This window comes from Nycticebus coucang, chromosome 8 (assembly GCF_027406575.1).
Source record: "Nycticebus coucang isolate mNycCou1 chromosome 8, mNycCou1.pri, whole genome shotgun sequence".
In the NCBI taxonomy this organism is placed as follows: Eukaryota; Metazoa; Chordata; class Mammalia; order Primates; family Lorisidae; genus Nycticebus; species Nycticebus coucang.
In genome coordinates, this window is record NC_069787.1 from 4,678,178 (window position 1) to 4,694,735 (window position 16,558).

At 47.1% G+C, this 16,558-nt stretch overlaps 1 pseudogene; it reads right to left on the reverse strand.

Moving 5' to 3' along the window:
* Positions 1–7,925: 7,925 nt before the first annotated feature.
* On the reverse strand, positions 7,926–9,979 carry LOC128592414 (nuclear receptor coactivator 7-like; annotated as a pseudogene).
* Positions 9,980–16,558: the final 6,579 nt, after the last annotated feature.

Consider the following 16,558-nt stretch of genomic DNA (forward strand, 5'->3'; position numbering starts at 1 on the left):
GTTGTTGTTGTTGTTTATTTAGTGTAGCTTATCTAGCATAGTGGTAGAGCAGTCAGGCTCCCCCATGGCGCCTGGAGCGTCCTCCGTGTCTCTGGACAAGGAGGTCCTCCAGGACTACGAGCTCTTAACGACCATTGGCCAGGGCAGCTTTGGTGAGGTGAAGCTGGCCCGGCACCGTGGAACTGGCAGTGAGGTGGCGGTGAAGATCGTCAACAAACGCCGTATCGCTGGCCTCATGCCTGTGTCTGCAGAGCCTGACATCATGAAGAGACTGGACCATCCGCATATCATCAAGCTGCTGGAGGTCAGAGAGGGTAAGGAAAATATGTATCTAATTATGGAACTCGCAGGTGGTGGTGACCTGCGTAAGAGAATAATCACATCCGGTCCCATGGAGGAGGGGGAGGCCCGAGCCATATTCTTGCAGCTACTGAAAGCCATGGAGTACCTTCACCAAAATGGCATCGTACACAGGGACCTGAAACTTGAGAACGTGTTATTAGATTCACAAACCAATGTGAAACTAGCTGACTTTGGCAGGGCTTCACCCTTCAGCGAAGGTAAGATGTTCACAAACTTTTGTGGGACCCCCCCTTATTTGGCCCCTGAACTTTTCCTGCGTGACAACTACAAGGGACCAGAGGCAGAAATCTGGAGCCTTGGGGTCATCCTCTACGCAATGACAGCCGGGGGCGTCCCATTTAAAGGAAGGGACCTCAAGGAACTACAAACGTCGATCGTAAGAGGCACCTATAGAACACCTGCTTTCACTACCCCCAAATTAAACTCTTTTATCCGAAAGATCCTAACCCTAGACCCCAGCAAGCGACCCACTCTGCGCCAGATGATTGAAGATCCCTGGATCCAGTCTGGGCGAGACACAATGAGGCCACCCAGGACAGCGACAGGCACCCCCCCAGAGACCGCCACCCCACCAGTGACCGCCACACCACCAGTGACCGCCACACCACCAGTGACCGCCACCCCACTGGAGACGGCCACTCTACTGGAGACCGATACCCCACTGGATGCTGGCGTCCTGCAGGAGGCCACCACCTCATCAGAGGCCACCACCTCTTCAGAGGCCACCACCCCACCAGAGACCGACACCTCATGGGAGACCAGCACTCCAACGGGGGCCTCCACATCAGAGGCCACTACCCCACTGGAGAACAACACCTCACCAGAGACCTCCACCCCTCCACTTCCCAGTCCCAGTAGTGCCCCGCAGCCTGGCCCTGTGTCCTCTCCCTCCATCACCAGCCTCTTTGGGGGTGGCTCGGGAAGAGACACGGGACCTAAGGAAAGGCCCAGTCAAGATCACTCCCCCTCCGCTGGGCAGGTAGTGGAGGATGACACTGAAGAGGGCCAGGGCCGGTGCAGGTGCGCTAGGAGGGTTGTGAACTTTCTTCGCAAGATGTTCTGCCTCCCACTGGCACAAAAGTTCCACCGCTTGAATAAGGTGGTGCCTGTGACCAACCTGGAGACTTGAGGCCAAGACCTGGAGGCCAGTGTGGGGCGGCCAAGGCACACGTCCTCTCATTTCTTATTTTATTGGAGTTTCAATAAAAGACATTGAATTGTATCCGTTTATGTGTGTTCGTATAGGGGGCACAAGGTGAAGTTCAGGTGTGTGTGGAATGGAGACAAAGCTAACATACCCATCCCGGCAGACAGATGCGGCATCTGTAACTGATGTGTTGCCTCTGAAGAGCTGACGTCATAGAAGTAGCTTGATTGTGCGGGGGAGTGGGGGTGTCACAGGGAGGGATTGGGGGTGGTCACAGGAAACAAAGTTTCAGACAAGAAGGAGCCCTGGCATCCTTTGCACAGCAGGTTAACCAGGTTCAGGAGAACGTAGGGCACATTTCAAAAGACCTGACAGTCTACTTCAAATGCCTCCTTGGAGAGCAAGAAGCCCCTGATCTCCCGGGGTCCTGAAACACAACACGGTGTGGGAGGTCGGCCATGCGTGGAATACCAGCTGGGTGGGGAGCCAGACGAGCAGCCTGAGGCCTGCAGAGGCCTCCTAGTCACAGTGGGCCAAGCTGAAGCATGGCCTGGACTCCCCCCTGACCAGCCGGGACAACCATTGGGCCTGGAATGAGACTCCTGGACTCTGGTCTCTTCACTGCCCTTCCTGCCTTTTCTTCCATTCTTGTGAGTGGCAGGGCAAGAGGGTTCTTAGTCATCTCAACCTCTTTCTTCCAAATCAGTACAAATAAATCTCACTCCAGAATGGTGAGTCCTGGATATTTTGCTGTTTGGGGTCCTCCCTGCACAACTGGGGCTGTGCATACCTGCTGCAGCCAGCCTGGTGCACAGTAGTATTTGGAGTTAATGAGAAACACAGTGGAAAGGGGCCTTGAGGGAACTACCAAGGTCACCACAATATCCACATATCTCAGGAGTCTCTGAGCCGTGTGCAGGGCAGTGATGCACAGACCATGCTTGGCCTCCCCACACGGGTGTCACCTGGTTAACATCCTCAGAAGGAACAATGGGACTTTAGGTTCTGTTGGCCTGTGTTGATTATCCTGAGTAGGATAACAATGTCCTTTGAACCAAACTGTTTAGGGAGTCAGCGACCTGAATGTGTTCCACAGGGGACCATTTGTCCTGCTGTGTGTTCTGACTGAATAGTGCAACACTTGAACTTTCCTCTGGGATCTTCTCTCCTTTTCAGAACAGGTGGATCCCTCTAAGAGGCCTGAGCCAAGTGTGGGCCTTTGGTTCCCACACAAAACTATTCCTCTGTGTTCAGTCCGTTCTTTGTAAAAACACATTTCCTCATTAATAGCATTTTTAAAAACATCTTTTAATCTTTTTTTCAAATCTATACATTGAATCAACTTTGAAAAAATGTCTAAGTTAGGTGGCATTACACATATATTCCCTCACGAGGGGCACATTTAATGGCTTTTTCACAACACATCCTCCTCCCTGGGTCACCCCATGTGCAGAACCGCATGCATCCAGAATGCCAGACTTCACATCACCAGCAGCTTTAAAGTGTGGTGAAGACCCTAAGAAAGGACATTCTGAATTGTCCTTTACAGAAATAGGTATGTGAATTAGCATGGATGTGTAATAAGTAGCTTAAAAAATTAGCCTAGGCCTAGGAGATATTAGCCCAGGAGATATTACAGAGCACAAGCTCACAAACCATTCAGAGACCAATCCCAAAGGGAACTAAAACAGTGCCAGACTTTATATGATTTTACAAGGCTACAGTTGCCAGAACAGCATGGTAGTGGTATAAAAGTAGAGACCAAGACCAGTGGAACCCATCTGCCTACGACCAACTGATCTTCAGAACGCACAGAAGAACATACCTGGAGAAAGGAAGCCCTGTCCAGAGTTGTAACTTGATGAGACTCCAGCTGAATTTGGATTGTCTTCATTATTGGGCAAATGCCCTCAGAGTCAGGGATGGGAATCAGACCTAACTGAAGTGTTCCTTGCAACATCTATGCAGGATTTTGTAGTGGTGGGATCTGGTGTGATGGAGAGTGTTTACTATGAGAAGAATCAAAACAAGGTGCTGAGGTTAAAGTCACTTTGGAATTTCCTGCAGGGCTGTAGCAAATGCCTGTGCTGCCCCTCCTCTCATTTCTTTTTTAAAAATCATTATTATTTTTAATGTTTGGGATTCTTTGAGAGTAAAAAGAATGAGGTTACACTGATTGCATTTGTTAGATAAAGTCCCTCTTATAATAAAATATAAAGCCCGTCCCCCAGATGGGTGCCATACAACAGAACCCTCATCCCCCTCCCTCCTCCCCTCTCCCCTCCCCCTATCACCCCCCATTGTATTAGCTCATCTACTGCCTTCATGTTAGAATTGAGCACATTGGATTCTTGCTTCTCCATTCTTTTTTCTTTTTTTTAATTTTTTTCAAATGAATATGAGGGTACAATATTTAGGTTACATTGTTCCCACTTCTGGGATAAGGTGCATTTGTAGAAGAGCCCCTTACCCAGGGGGCGTGTTACACACCCTTACATTGTGCACATGAGGTGAGATCCCACTCATGCCCTCCCTCCTGTGCCAAACGTCCTACCCCCTCCCCCATCCCACTTTCTTCTATCCCGAACTGGACCATGTTAGTGTTTTATCATTCTCATGAGCTCATTGGTTATATATTGGTTTCATATTAGTATGAAGTACATTGACTATTTATTTTTCCATTCTGGCATCACTTTACTAAGAAGAATGTATTTCAAATCCATCCAGGTAAATGTAGAAGATGTACAGTCTCCATCTTTTTTAATGGATGAATAATATTCCATGGTATACATGTACCACCATTTGTTGATCCATTCATGGGTTGATGGGCACTTAGGTTGTCTCTATGACTTTGCAATCATGAATTGAGCTGCAATAAACATTCTAGTGCAAATGTCTTTGTGGTAAAATGATTTTTGTTCTTCTGGGTAGATACCTAGTAATGGGATTGCAGGGTCAACTGGAAGGTCTACTTTTAGATTTTTAAGTATTCTCCATATTCTCTCCAAAAAGGCTGTATTAGTTTGCAATCTCACCAGCAGTATAGAAGTGTTCCCTTCTCTCCACATCCAACTTTGTGATGTGGGCTAAACTCGCTGGAGTTACATGAAATCTTGGACTGTTTTGATTTGAGGTATTATCTTAGAGTAGTTTTGATTTGCATTTCTCTGATTATTAAAGACAATGAGCATTTTTTCATGTGTTTTTTTTTTTTTTTTGGCATTTGTCTGTCATCCTCAGAGACATTTCTGTTCAAATCTTTTGCCCACTTACAGAAAGGGTTGTTTGCAATTTTCTTACTGTTTAATTTGAGTTCTCTGTAGGTTCTAGTTATCATGCCTTTGTGAGATTCATAAAATGCAAAAATTTTCTCCCATTCTGTAGGCTGTGTGTTTACTTTGTGGTATGCTTAGCTTGATTAAATCCCAGTTATTTATTTTTGGTGTTGCTTCTATTGCTAGGGTGTGGCTTCCTCCTAAAGTTTTTTCCCAGGCCAATATCTTCAAGTGTTTTCTTCACACTGTCTTCTACAATTTTTATTGTTTCATGTCTTAAATTTAAATCTTGTATCCAATGAGAATCAATTTTTGTCAATGGTAAGAGGTGCGGATCCAGTTTCAGTCTTCTACATATGCAGAACCAGTTCTCTCAGCACCATTTGTTAAATAAGAATTCTTTTCTTCATAGCTTATTTTTGTTAGGCTTATCAAAGATTTAATGACAATATGCGGCTGGGTTTCTAGATTCTCTATCCTATTCCATAGATCTACGTCCCTATTTTTGTGTCAGTACCATGCTGTTTTGATCACTAAACCATGTAAATACAACCTGAAATCTGGCCATGTGATGCCTCTAGATTGGTTTTTATTTCTAAGAACTGCATTTGCTATTTGGGTTTTTTCTGGTTTCCTATGAATTAAGGTACTATTATTTCAAATTCTTTAAAGTATGACATTGGTTCTTTGATGGAGATTGCATTCAATCTATAAATTGCTTTGAGTAGTATGGATGTTTTTACAGTGTTGATTCTTTCTATCCATGAGCATGGCATGTTCTTCCATTTGTTAACATCTTCCACTATTTCCTTTCTCAAAGCTTTATAATTCTCTTTATAGATCTTTCGCATCTTAGGTATTTCAACTTATTTGGTGCTATTTGAAAAGAAATAGAGTCTTTGATTTTATTATTGGCTTGACAACTGTTGGCATATATGCATGTTACTGATTTGTGGGTGTTTATTTTGTGTCCTGAGATGCTGATATATTCCTTGATCGCTTCTAAGTACTTTGTAGTTGAGTCCCTGGGGTTTCCTCCTCCCATTTCAACTCTGTGCACCTTGGGTTTTGGCTGCAGCTGAGATGGGCAGTTTTAAGCAGTCTGGGACTCACTTGTTATCGACAGTATGTCAGCACAGGCACTGGCTTTCTCCAGCACAGGAGACTATCCTGGCTTGGAAGATAATGGGATTGAACTTCCTAAGTGATGTTCTCAATCAGTGAAATAAGAGCCAGTGGCTATAAATGCTTCAGAGTCTGGTCTTTCAGGGGACATTTCTGAGTTTGCCACTGCACAGGGAGACCTCAGCAGTGCACCTTATATTAGCTGCTCCTGTGCCATTTTCCTCTCCTCACTCCCTCACCCCTGTTTCCATGGTTTATCTGCCAAACAGACTACCTGCCATCAAACCTTGGTCTGAATCTCTGCTTATGGGGATCCAAATAAAGACAGGAGCAAGAGCTGGTTTTTTGTCTCTGAACCTCCTTGATTATCCCATTTGGAACTAGTATCCTGGGCTTTGACCCTGCTATCAAGGTTGCCTGGACTCTATTGCATAACATGTTGGTCTCAGCTTCACCTATGCTGACAAAACAGGCCAGTGTGTATGCAAAGTGGGGCGAGGAGCTGCCATGCTGCTACGAAATGCTGATCATGGAAGTGGAAGCAGTGAGCACAGGCCTGGCAGACTATCCTGCATCTCACAACTGGCCCTGCCTCGCAGAACATTCTTCCCCTTTAGATCACAGGGCAGCTTGGGAATCTTCCACATAGCCACCCTCACTCTCCTGTCACTAGGGGGCAGGTGCGTGTGTGTGTGTGTGTGTGTGCGTGTGCGTGTGCGCGTGTGCGTGTGTGTGTGCGCGCGTGCGTGCGTGCGTGTGTGTGTTGGGGTCTGCCAGCCCCTATTCTTTTCTCCCACATAGGCACTTGATGAAATCTTCATAGGAATCCAACTTGGTTTGTGCTTTTCAGAGGACAAGGACTAATGTTGCTGGTTTTCTTTCTTCAGGTCTTTGGTCTCAGGGAATCAAAGAGGGAAACCAGAGACCACAGATCAGTGGTAAGATGGAATTTTATTAGACAGAAAGGAATACAGAAGGAGTAAAAAGCATCTGAGTTTCCCGCAGAGTGAAAGACATAAAACAGGAAGACTCTATGTGAGCTCTTTGTCTAGCTGTATTAGGTCTTGAGAATTACACTGGACAGGACAGGGCAAATGGAAACATGTTTTCAATGTTAATGAGTGTTATTGACAAGTGAACGGATGCCGTCCCTCCCGCTCAGGGCAACAGGTCAGGGTGTCCTCTTCATGAAATTGCCTAGGCCTAAACTGAGGCAAGGAAGAGACAGCACGGGCACAGTGTCAGAGCGCATATAGGCCAGGCCCCGCCTTTCAGGTGTTGCTGCTGCTGACCTCAGTCTCCCTCTCCCAGAAATCTTTCCAATCACCCTCCAAGTCTCTGAGGCCATCCTACAGAGACCCGAGCCCAGGACATGACCTGCTGGTCTCTGAGGTGAGAAACCTGTAGCTCCCCCCTGCCTGGATCTGGACCCCACACTATTCCTTCTCTGCAGGCCAGGTCTCTTCCCTTACTCTTACGAAGGGGGTGAAACACATTTAGTCCTAGAACTTTCCTCAACTCACAGAGGCGGTACCGTCCCTGCCCAGATTTGAGCCAGACTGTCTGATTCTACTTAGGCACACATCATGTATTACCATTTTCATGACTTCAGTCCATGGCGCACCTTTAATGAACACCTGTGCTGCCTGCTAAGAGGTTTTTCCCTTTTGGTCCAACTCAGGCCTGAACCACTGTCAACCATGGGGTCTTGGTCTCTTCAGAAGATGTAGGGTCCAGACTGCTGTTTGTAGGCAATAGTTTATTGACCCTGATACCAAATACTGATGAGAGAAAATCTTAAAAGACCAAAATATATAGAGATAGATCTTGATAAATTGTCAACATTGGCCTGAACCCTGAAATATTCTTTGGAATTACTGTAAAAGATATTGGAGCATAAGATTTTTGAGTCAGGTTGAATCCTGGGCCTACCCGATGTCCCATTTCTCTCCTGAGCTTTGTAGCAAGAAGCTCTCTGTGAACTGTCTTCTTTGCCAGGTCATGCTCTGAACAGGTCAATCAGGAAATATCTGTTGGACCATGGGTGTGCTGTGAGTGGCAAAGGATTTTCTGATTGGTTTTCCCACTTTGATGCACAGGAACATGAGTGGGGTCTTGCTTTTTTCTTCTTTTGAAGGAAGCATGTCTTCTATGGGTACTTGAATTCTCTTTAATAGCCATAACTGAATTTTAGATTTATTATCTGTTTGTGTGCCTTCATAGCCGTTGTCCAGAGTTGATTCCAGAGAGGTGTCTAGAGGCTCTTTAATCATACTTTCTTCTGTAGAAAGGTCCATTTTCATTGGAATGGGGCTCTCTCTCTTTCACCCTGGTTTTATCTGGCTCTTTATTGCCCTCAGTTGAGGGATCATTTGCTTGAGGAAAAGAACTACTAAGGGTGATGTCTATTCCCACCGGTTCAATACTTTTGCCATCACTTAATTCTGCCTTCTGCAAATTTTCAGGTAACTGCAACCCTTCTTTGTTCTTAGGAAGGTGATATTCAATAAGTTTAACTTCATCTAGATCTTCATGTATGTTCAGCGTGTTTTCCACCTGGCTGTCTGTGGAGCCAGCTGCTTGTCCACTTCTGACATTATATCTTGCTTTACACAGCTTTCTAAATCTAGGGCCCCTTCAGTTCAGCATCATTCCCTGCTTCTGAAAAGTTCAAGGTTGACTGCACCTGCTTTTCCATAGCAGAATTGAATCTCTGTGACTCAGCCCTCTTCTGCTCTTCTGAGTTGAGAAAAAGGCACTTCTTTGAGGGGTCCATTTTGTCCATTCCACTATCAGGTTGAGAAGGAAATTCTTCTGAATCCTCGAAGTCATCACCTTCCACTAAAAGAGAGCGTTTTCTTTGGCTGAAGATTCAAATGCAAAGTGAGTATCAGAAGGTCCCTTGCTGAGCTTTGTTACCATGAGAGAGTCACTGGCTGTCTCCCTGGAAGATTCCAGTTTCCTTCATTTTTCTGACACAGAGCTGCCTGAGGGCTTCCTATGTGTGTGTTCTGTTGATTTCTCCAAGGACCCTGTTGATTTGGAATCCAAAGTCATGGTTCTCTCTCCACTCTGCTGTCGTCTTTCCTTGTTGATGGATTTGAACTTGCTGAATGGGTTGATGTCCTTTTCTGAAGCCAGGTCTTCCCATTCTCCAGGCCTGTACAGAGGACAAAGACCCTGAGGTAGGTCAGATGGCAAGGCATCTTTGATCTTCATGTGAGAGATGTCATTGTAGAGGGACATGGAAACAACCTCTTCCGTGGGGCAGATGAGGCCGTAGTCCTCATACCCATTTTCCATAACCAAGGGATGGGACTTAGGAGGGTCAAACATGATGTTATTTGGAGTGACAATCATGATGCCTCCAACCACACCGTTTCCATCAGTGAAGTATTGACAGTTCATTTTTAAAAATTTCACCACTCCTGTCTCATCTTCTGCAGAAGTAGATGATAAAACTCTTTCGATGGGTTTTAAGGCCTTTCGTGCTAAGTCAGCATCAGGCAGTTTGTCACATGCGGCATCTGACGATGAAGGAGAGAGGGTAACACCGGGACTGGATGATGACAGCCTTAAGGTCCTGGAAGGATAGTTGGCATCTGGCACAAAAAGGACCTGGCCTGGAGCAATAGTAGTTTAAAGAGTTTACTCAGTTCCACTAACTTATTGGGAGTGATGTTAACTTCAGTGCTACGGAGTGTAGGATATCCAGGCTTCCAGCGGTGTATTCCATGAGACCACGGGGCTTCTGAACCACCACCTTCTTCTCTTTTTATCATGAGTTTTGTTTTGATTGTCATCAATACTGTAATATCTCTGTAGCTCTATACGTCTGATCTCTCTTAACTGGTTAGTTTTCTCTGTTTCTTCTCATCAGTAACATATTCCTCTTCCACAGCATTGTGGCGTCTGTCTTGCTCTAAAATGACGCTGATAACCTCTTCTTTCCCCGTATGAGTCCTTGTAGCTAAAGCTGAGGCTGTTTCTGCATTTTGTTTGGCTTGTTTTTTTCCAATCGAGCAAAATAACTTTGTTTCCGTTCCTTCTTCTCTTCCTTGGTATCCATACTACACCATCAAAAGTGCAAAGTATTTGGAAAAGTCCTTTTTCAAGATGGACGAGTCATAACCCTACAGGGCGGGGACGCCGGCTCCTGGGGTCCGGGAGAAGGAGGTCGGACTCGCGCATTTCTGGGAGCGGTGGCCTCTGCCGCGGGCGCAGGGCAGCGCGTCCTCTCGGGTGGGAGGAAGGAGGGGTCGGGAGGACCTTGGGACGAGGAGCAGCCGGGGGAAGAGGCGGGAGAGCCGGGGCGCGTTCCTGCCGGCCCCGCGTCCCGACCCGGGGGGTGCAGCCCGTGCCGGGATCTCTCAGGCCTCTCCCCACCCGTGGTGCCTCGCCGGCCCTGCAGCAGCGCGCACGGTCAGGGCCTCGGAGAGTTGCCGGTGGCGCGAGGAGGTTCGGGAGCTCGGAGACTCCGGCTGTGGACGCGGCGGGGTCCGGGGCGCTCGTCCGCGGGGATCGGAGACTCCGGCTGTGGACGCGGCGGGGTCCGGGGCGCTCGGCCGCGGGGCTCGGAGACTCCGGCTGTGGACGCGGCGGGGTCCGGGGCGCTCGGCCGCGGTGATCTGAGACTCCGGCTGTGGACGCGGCGGGGTCCGGGGCGCTCGGCCGCGGTGATCTGAGACTCCGGCTGTGGACGCGGCGGGGTCCGGGGCGCTCGGCGGCGGGGCTCGGGGACTCCGGCTGTGGACGCGGCGGGGTCAGGGGCGCTCGGCCGCGGGGTTCCGGGACTCCGGCTGTGGACGCGGCGGGGTCCGGGGAGCTGGGCCGCGGGGCTAGGGGACTCCGGCTGTGGACGCGGCGGGGTCCGGGGCGCTCGGCCGCGGGGCTCGGAGGCTCCGGCTGTGGACGCGGCGGGGTCCGGGGCGCTCGCCCGCGGTGATCTGAGACTCCGGCTGTGGACGCGGCGGGGTCCGGGGCGCTCGGCCGCGGGGCTCGGGGGCTCCGGCTGTGGACGCGGCGGGGTCCGGGGCGCTCGCCCGCGGTGATCTGAGACTCCGGCTGTGGACCCGGCGGGGTCCGGGGCGCTCGGCGGCGGGGCTCGGGGACTCCGGCTGTGGACGCGGCGGGGTCAGGGGCGCTCGGCCGCGGGGCTCGGGGACTCCGGCTGTGAACGCGGCGGGGTCCGGGGCGCTGGGCCGCGGGGCTAGGGGATTTCGGCTGTGGACGCGGCGGGGTCCGGGGCGCTCGGCCGCGGGGCTCGGGGGCTCCGGCTGTGGACGCGGCGGGGTCCGGGGCGCTCGCCCGCGGTGATCTGAGACTCCGGCTGTGGACGCTGCGGGGTCCGGGGCGCTCGGCCGCGGGGCTCGGAGACTCCGGCTGTGGACGCGGCGGGGTCCGGGGCGCTCGGCCGCGGGGCTCGGGGACTCAGGCTGTGGACGCGGCGGGGTCCGGGGCGCTGGGCGGCGGGGCTCGGAGGCTCCGGCTGTGGACGCGGCGGGGTCCGGGGCGCTCGCCCGCGGTGATCTGAGACTCCGGCTGTGGACGCGGCGGGGTCCGGGGCGCTCGCCCGCGGTGATCTGAGACTCCGGCTGTGGACGCGGCGGGGTCCGGGGCGCTCGGCCGCGGGGATCGGAGACTCCGGCTGTGGACGCGGCGGGGTCCGTGGCGCTCGGCCGAGGGGATCTGAGACTCCGGCTGTGGACGCGGCGGGGTCCGGGGCGCTCGGCCGCGGGGCTCGGAGACTCCGGCTGTGGACGCGGCGGGGTCCGGGGCGCTCGGCCGCGGGGCTCGGAGACTCCGGCTGTGGACGCGGCGGGGTCCGGGGCGCTCGGCCGCGGGGCTAGGGGACTCCGGCGTTGGACGCAGCAGGGTCCGGGGCGCTCCGCCGCGGGGCTCGGAGACTCCGGTTGTGTCCGCAGCGTCCTCTCTGCCCCCGCGACCTCCGAGCAGAGCGCCCTGGCCGGGCTCCCCCGCCGCCCTCGGCTCTGACAATTGTTTCTTCTAAGTCAGTGGAAGACTGGTCCCCAATCCCTTCTTGCTTGTTGGGTTTCTTATGGGAAGTGCGGCTGATTGGGGTTTTTTTTGTAAGTTATTTGGGGCTTTTGACTCGCTTCTTGAAGAACTTTCCCCTTCACTTTGACACTGGCCAAGTTTATTACTCTGTGTTTTAGAGATGACCTATTTTCTAGGAATCTTTCAGGTGTTTGATGTCCATTGTGTAGCTATACGTCTAAATTTCTGGTGATGCTCAGAAAGTTTTCCTTGATAATTTCCTCAAATAGGTTTTCTGCCCTGTAACTCTTCTTATTCACTTTCAGTGATACTTATAATTCAAATGTTAGTTGTCTTTACACATTTTGAAAATACTTTTATCTTCCTCTTTGAATAACTGGGTTATCTTGAGAGCTTTGTCTTCAAACTCTGAGATTCTTTTTTCTTGTTGGTTTACTCTATTGTTAAAGTTTTCAACTACAGTTTGAAATTTCCTGAATGACTCTTTTTTTTTTTAAGTTCTATCATATCTCACTGTTTCTAGTGACTTTTGCTTTTTTTTTTTTTTATTGTTGAGGATTCATTGAGGGTACAATAAGCCAGGTTACACTGATTGCAATTGTTAGGTAAAGTCCCTCTTGCAATCATGTCTTGCCCCCATAAAGTGTGACCAAGGCCCCACCCCCCCATCCGTCTTTCTGCTTTTCCTCCCCCCCATAACCTTAATTGTCATTAATTGTCCTCATATCAAAATTGAGTAAATAGGATTCATGCTTCTCCATTCTTGTGATGCTTTACTAAGAATAATGTCTTCCACTTCCATCCCGGTTAATACGAAGGATGTGAAGTCTCCATTTTTTTTAATAGCTGAATAGTATTTCATGGTGTACATATACCACAGCTTGTTAATCCATTCCTGGGTTGGTGGGCATTTAGGCTGTTTCCACATTTTGGCGATTGTAAATTGAGCTGCAATAAACAGTCTAGTACAAGTGTCCTTATGATAAAAGGATTTTTTTCCTTCTGGGTAGATGCCCAGTAATGGGATTGCAGGATCAAATGTGAGGTCTAGCTTGAGTGCTTTGAGGTTGCTCCATACTTCCTTCCAGAAAGGTTGTACTAGTTTGCAGTCCCACCAGCAGTGTAAAAGTGTTCCCTTCTCTCCACATCCACGCCAGCATCTGCAGTTTTGAGACTTTGTGATGTGGGCCATTCTCACTGGGGTTAGATGATATCTCAGGGTTGTTTTGATTTGCATTTCTCTAATATAAAGAGATGATGAACATTTTTTCTTGTGTTTGTTAGCCATTCGTCTGTCGTCTTTAGAGAAAGTTCTATTCATGTCTCTTGCCCATGACTTTGGCTTTTTTTGTTGTTGTTTTGTTGATTTCCTGAAACATTCTTTTAGCTTCTTTTTATTGGCTTTCGACTTTCTCTTCAATTCCAAGGCTAGCTTTTCTATTTTTAGTAGAGATGGGTTCTCACTCTTGCTGAGGCTCACATTTCTGAGCTCAAGTCTTGAATTCCTGAGCTCAAGAAATCCGCCTGCCTTGGCATCCCAGAGTGCTGGGATAAGTGTTGTGAGCCATGCACTCAGCGTGAATATTTTTCTTGCTAAATTTGTTCATTAGCTCTAGTAGTGGGTTCCCCCCCCCTCAGATTCTTTGTGATTATATTTTATATATGAAGTTCCAATATAATCATGTTATCTGTGAACAGAGATGCTTTTACTTTTTCCCTTTCAATTTGGATATCTCCAGGAACCATTATTCTGTTCACCATCTCCATGAAATAATTTTTCTTTTGCTTTCTCTTACGAGTTAGAATGTTCAATGTTAATATTTCTGTGCCTTGCTAACTTCACTTAATATAATGTTCTTTAGTTCCATCCATGTTGCTACGAATGTAGATAGCATACTGATGCAGCATGTTTTTTGCTTTTGTGTTTTTCTTTGTAAAAAACGATTCTATCAATCTCTCTCCTTTGTTTGGAGAAGTTAATCCATTTACATTTAAAGTAATAAATCATTGGGGGTCATTTTTTTCCATTTTGCTATGTTGGGGGGGTGGTAGTTGGTTTTTGGTTTTTTCTTTCAAGACAGTGTCTCACTCTGTCATCCAGGCTGGGGTGCAGTGGTATGACCGCACTTATTGCAACCTTAAACTCCTGAGCTTAAGCAATCTTCCTGCCTCAGTCTCCTGAGTAGCTAGAAATATAAGTACATGTCACCAAGCCCCACTATTTTTTTCTTTTCTACAAAGACAGAGTTTGGTCTCAAACTCCTGGTCTGAGGCAATCTTCCTGCCCAGCCTCCCAAAGTGCTGGGATCATAGGCGTGAGTTACAACACCAAGTCTTCTATTTGTTTTTTGTATGTTTTATCACTTTTTCCTCCTCTGTTCCTCTTTGACTGCCTTTTATAGTTAGTTCATGGTTTGGAACATACCATTTTGATTCTTTTTTGAGTGTTTTATAGGTATATTCCATTTATTTTGTGTATGCATATGCGGTAATATCTGGATTATATATAACATCCTAAGCTTTAAACAATTTAACATGTCAAGCATTTTCTCCACACTTTCTTCTAGAACTTTTATTGTTCCATGTTAAATTTAAATCTTTTATCCAGCAATAGTCAATTTTTGTCAATGCTGAGAGGTGCAGATCCAATTTCAGTCTTCTACATATGGCTAATCAGTTCTCCCCATTAATGAAATAGGGATTCTTTTCCTCAGTGCATCCTCTTGTTTGGTTTATCAAAGATCAGAGGGTGATATGTGGCTGGTTTCATGTCTAGGTTCTCTATTCTATTCCATATATTTATCTATATCTTTGTTTTTGTGCCAGTATCATGCTGTTTTGATCACTATAGAATTGTAATATAATGTAAAGTTTTGTAACATGATTCCTCCAGATTTGTTTTTATTTCTTAAAATTATATTGGTTATTTTGGTGTTTTTCTGGTTCCATATGAAGAAAGGTACTATTTTTTCAAGTTTTTCAAATTACGATGTTGGTGCTTTGATGGGAATTTTGTCAAATCTGTAGATCACTTTGGGCAGTATGGACAAGGCCTGGGAAAAGACTTTATGCAGAAGACCCCCTTGGCAATTGCAGTGATACCAAAAATAAATAACTGGACATGATCAAGCTAAAAATCTTCTGCACAGATTAGAGTACCACAACTAAGTAAAACAGACAGCTTCAGTATGGGAGAACATATTTGCATGCTATGAATCTGACAAAGGGCTGATAACTAGAATCTGCAGAGAACGGGCAGCACCTGTGTCTTGTCTCAGTGAGTAGGGCGACAGCCCCATACACTGAGGGTGGCAGGTTCAAACCTGGCCCCGGTCAAAGTGCAACAAAAAATAGCTGGGTGTTGTGGTTGCCTGTAGTCTCACCTACTTGGGAGGCTGAGGCAAGAGTATCTCCTAAGCCCAAGAGCTAGAGTTTGCTGTGAGCTGTGATACTACAGCACTTAAATAAATAAAGAAATCTGCAGAGAACTCAAATTAATCAATAAGAAAAGGACTAAGAACCCAATTTATAAATGGGCAAGAAACTTGAACAGAAACTTCTCTGATGATGACAGACAAATGGCCAACAAGCACATGAAAAAATGCTCATTGTCCCTAATCATCAGAGAGATGGGAATCAACTCCACTCAGAGAAATCTCTTAACTCCAGTGAGATTAGCCCACATCACAAAATCTAGAATCTGCAGATGCTGTCTTAGATGTGGAAAGAAGGGAACACTTTTGCACTGCTGATGGGATTACAAACTAATACAACCTATATGGAGAGGACTATGGATAATTCTCAGAGAACTAAAAGTCGACTTTCCATTTGATCCTATAATCCCATTACTAGGTATTTACCCAAGGAAAAGAAATCATTTTACTACAAGGTCATCTGTACCAGAATGTTTGTTGCAGCTTAATTCATTATTTCCAGGATGTGGAAGCAATCCAAATGCCCACCAACCCATGAATGGATTAACAAACTGTGGTATATGTATACCATGGAGTATGGTTCAGCCATAAGAAATGAGACGTTACATCTTTTGTGTTTACGTGGATGGAGTTGAAACCCATTCTTCTTAGTAAAGTATATCAAGAATGGAAAGATAAGTATCCAATGTACTCAATATTAATATGAAACCAATATGTAAACAACTACACACCCATGTGAAAAACAGAAGTTTAGTCTAGCGCGGGGGCAAGGCAGATGAGGGAGGGACAAGAAGGAAGGGTGAGTGGTGGGATCTCACCTCACATGTACAATGTGAGGGTGTTCAGCACGCCTGTGAGTGAAGAGCTCAACTACAATGTGAACTTTACCTTCGAAATGAGAACAATGTAACCTAAACATTTGTGCCCTCGTATTAATCTGAAGTAAAATTTCAGAAATTATAAAAAACAAGTTAACATGAATAGATACCAAGGTAACTTTAATTTCATATGAAAACTCTAATCCTATACAACGCCCTCATCTCCTCATGTTATTGATTTACCAATTTATATCTTTATACATTATGTGCCCAATAATATAGATCTATAATTATAATTATATTTATTTATTATTCTTTGAAATCTTGTACATAATTACAAAGTAGAGTTGCAAATGAAAATTACAATAATACTGGCTT